General features: G+C 32.1%; 1 protein-coding gene across 1 annotated transcript in view; it reads left to right on the forward strand.

The window, feature by feature from the left end:
* Nucleotides 1-2,827, forward strand: part of LOC107665213 (FK506-binding protein 5-like) — a 21,909-nt gene extending 19,082 nt beyond the window's left edge. The window contains exon 13 of the mRNA XM_016455998.1: nucleotides 2,360-2,827. The gene's annotated coding sequence lies outside the window, so the exon portion shown is untranslated. The remainder of the gene's footprint in view (nucleotides 1-2,359) is intronic.
* The last annotated feature ends 1,154 nt before the right edge of the window (nucleotides 2,828-3,981 follow it).

Consider the following 3,981-nt stretch of genomic DNA (forward strand, 5'->3'; position numbering starts at 1 on the left):
AAGGGGGTCTGAATACTTTCCGTACCCACTGTATATATATATATATATATATATATGTATATAAATATAAATATTATAAAATATTATAAAGTATAAAAATATGTTAATATATTATAATATATTTATATTTTATATAAATATAAAATATAAATATATATATATTTGCATTAATTATAAAATATTTCAGCTAGTTTCCAAGGCAGTATTTCTCATTTCTGTTTAAAGTTACAGTACAAAATAACTAAAAATAATTAACAGACTAAATACTAAAACTTCAAAACTTTATAGATATATTTATCACAACACACAAAATTATTATGAAAACTAAAATTAAAATGAAAACAAAACATATCAAAATAAAATCTAATTCAAAATTTTAAGAAAAAATAAATTACTACTAAGATATTAAAGTAACATGCAAACAGAGAGCTACATACCATTTATTTAGAATATTTTATATTTGGGCACAGAATTATGCAGGTGTTCAGATAGAGTTGTAAGAAGTATCATGAGAAAAATTCAGTGACTGTTAATAAGCAGAAAATGGCATTTTTATTTTCTCATATAATTCTTCCTCTTCATTGAAATATAAAAGAATATATAACACTACCTTAAGAACTTTGGGGTCAGTAAGATTTTTCTAGGTTTTTTTTTTTAAATTCCGCAAGGATGCTTTCAATTGTTAAAAATGACAATAAATACATTCATAATGTTACGTAACATTTCTGTTCATCTAAAAAAAACAAATAATAATGCAAGAGATGTTTCTTGAGCAGCAAATCAGCATATTAGAATGAGTTCTGAAGAATGTGACACTGAAGACTGGTGTTATGATGCTGACATTTTTTTTATAAAAAAAGGAATCAGTTATTTATTTATATATTAATGGTATGCACCAAATTATGCATATACAGTGGGTACGGAAAGTATTTAGACCCCCTTAAATTTTTCACTCTTTGTTATATTGCAGCCATTTGCTAAAATCATTTAAGTTAATTTTTTTTCCTAATTTAAGGGGGTCTGAATACTTTCCGTACCCACTGTATAATTATACATAGCAGATGGCAGTTTGGGCGAGTTGTGTGGCATGCCATCACCCTTAAAGACCATGAACATAATTGCACAATACAGACTATTATATATAAGTTCACGGGTAAATTAGTCCTATTGTGTTCGATCACCCATTCAAAAGTACAATGTTCATTGTTCATTTTTACTGAATTCAAAATCACTGTTATCGATCACAAATAATATAAAGTATGTTTTTATTCATAAAAGTATTCATAAAAGAATTTGCATGAATCACATCTGAAGTTTTGTTAGTATCAAGGAGATGAAACCTTTATGGCAGTTTCTGACACACATCAAAGATTTATGGAAACTGATACCTAATACTCTTAATGCAAATCTAGCGTAGCGTTAGTTCTGGCAGGTCACGTTAGTCAAGCTCACATCAGCTGACTCTCAGCTGATCCCCATCAACCTATGGGAATACCACACCTATCTAAGCATTCATATATAAGGTCCCTCAGTATTATCAGCAGTTTTCGCATTGCTCAATAGCTAATTACCCTCCTCCATCCCCAGCTCCTCCTCTGTCAGTCAGGATTCAGCCTTCTGATTCTCCTTGAATCAGACTAATTCTAAAATGTGTACATAACATTATTGAACTTTAACGATATCTGCAATACATTTATGTTGGTTCTGTTCTGTTTACCCTGGGGGGAATCCTGAAAAAAATGCATCAGTTTCCACAAAAATATTAAGCAACTGTTTTCAACTGATAATAATACGAAATGTTTCTTGAGCAGCAAATCAGCATATTAGAATGATATGAATAATAAATAATAATAATAATAATAATAATAATAATAAAATTCAGCTTTGCGTCACAGGAATAAATTACATTTTAAAATATATAAATTTTTTCTTATTATAATTTTTTTCTGTATTTTTAATCGAATAAATACCAACCCCACACTTTTGAATGGTAGTTGAATGGAATTTTCATAAAAATTAGCCCCCAAAAAAGTTAAAAACACCTCAGGTGAGCACATATTATACAAAGACATACACAAAACAAGTTTGTGCTAAATATACCATGTCATAAAAACATATATGTGCGTGTTCCTGGAACAATGAGCCCTCTGACGTGGAGAATTTATTAGCCACAAGTTTGATCCTATTCCATAACCCACCTTGATACATGTGTTGTTTTTCCTCTTTTATTCTTCCTTATAAATTCTTTACATCTACAGTATAGTCTTTCACTTGAGTTGCCTTGCTTCTTATTCTTTGGTTGTGCTGTAATTTAATCATGAATTATTTCTGTATGATTCTCTCCATCTTTTTCGTGCAGGAGACATCATGGGAACTCTGTAGCAATCGTAGAGGAGCCTGTTTATAGAAATATGACCAACAGATGTTTCTCTCAACCAATTACTGGAGGCCTTTCAATGATTTTCTCAAAATTATTCTCATATGTGCACAATTATTCAATATATGTAGCACATGTTCAGAACTGCGTCCACAGATGCACTCGATATACAATGGGCTCCAAACGTTTGAGACCCCACTGGAAATTGGAAAACTGTATACATTTTTTTTTTAATTCTTAAGAATATAAAACAGAAAACAACATTATGATGTAAAATAAAGAAGCCATATTTCTCAAATCAGGCTGGAGAACATGATCATCATGACACACCAAAAACTGAGACATAAATTCATTTTTTCCATTCAGCTTTTCACTCAAATTGTTATATTGATAATATAATTTTTAATATATAAATGCACTATATTATAAAAGAAGCATTTTCACAAGTGGACTCAGACTTTTGTAAGCCACTGTAGGTATAGTTACAGAGCATTTATATGTATTTATTATTATTAGGTATATAAGTATTTATAAACCTGCTAGAAATGTTGTTACTGTATAATGGTTCTTACTTTCCAATAAAGATTTATCTGCCAAAATAGTTCATATGTTGTTGCAGGCTATTCATGTGACTTATTTGACTGTAATTACAATTTAGATGGAGATCTCTTCTTGAAAGTAAATGTGTAATGAATCTGTTTGCTGAGTCATCAGTTGTCCATACGTCTGATTTGAGAATTAAAGGGGTCATATGATGTTGATAAAAAGAACATTATTTTGTGTATTTGGTGTAATGAAATGTGTTTATGCGTTTTAAGGTTCAAAAAACACATTATTTTCCACATACTGTACATTATTGTTTCTCCCGCCTTTCTGAAATGCATCGATTTTTACAAAGCTCATCAGTCTGAAAAGCGAGGTGTGCTCTGATTGGCCAGCTATCCAGTGCGTTGTGATTGGCCGAATTCCTCAAGCGTGTGACAGAAATGTCGTGAAAGTCTGTGTAGTAGGGATGGGAAGATTCACCGATTCTCTGGGTGCATCGGCTAAAAAAGTTAACGATGCGATGCATCGGTTTAAAAAGTGTGCATCGAAAGCAGTTCCATAAACGACAATGTAAGTTCACACAATCTAACTAATTTGTAGACGCTTAATCTTAAGCAGCCCTTAATGTCGTTCATGGATCAAATCGATCCACTATGACAAACAGCAAATATTTGAGACGTTGTGTTTTCCTCAGTGCATAACTGACATGCCACGAGTATATTTTTCCTCTGTAAATGTTAGAAAGACATGCAAATATATCCATTTTGCCTGCTGCCAGGAGTGGGCGAGGCATACGCGAGTGAACGAGCGCTGCTGCGCACATGCACGCTAAACAGATGGAGCACAATAATTCTGAGTCAAATATGCATTTTGCTAAAATATTCGTTGTTGGACATTAAATGTGCCTTTTGTAGAATTTTAAACCTACTGTAACAAAGTTAGTAGTTTGGGAAGAAGGAGGCGGGAACCGGCGAACATTCAAAGAAAACTGAATAAACACAAAATAGCGCGACAGCCCCTCGCGGACGACTGTCGCGCACAAACAGAACCAAAACACA

The sequence above is a fragment of the Sinocyclocheilus anshuiensis genome, unplaced genomic scaffold (assembly GCF_001515605.1).
Source record: "Sinocyclocheilus anshuiensis isolate Anshui unplaced genomic scaffold, SAMN03320099.WGS_v1.1 scaffold587, whole genome shotgun sequence".
NCBI lineage: Eukaryota > Metazoa > Chordata > Actinopteri > Cypriniformes > Cyprinidae > Sinocyclocheilus > Sinocyclocheilus anshuiensis.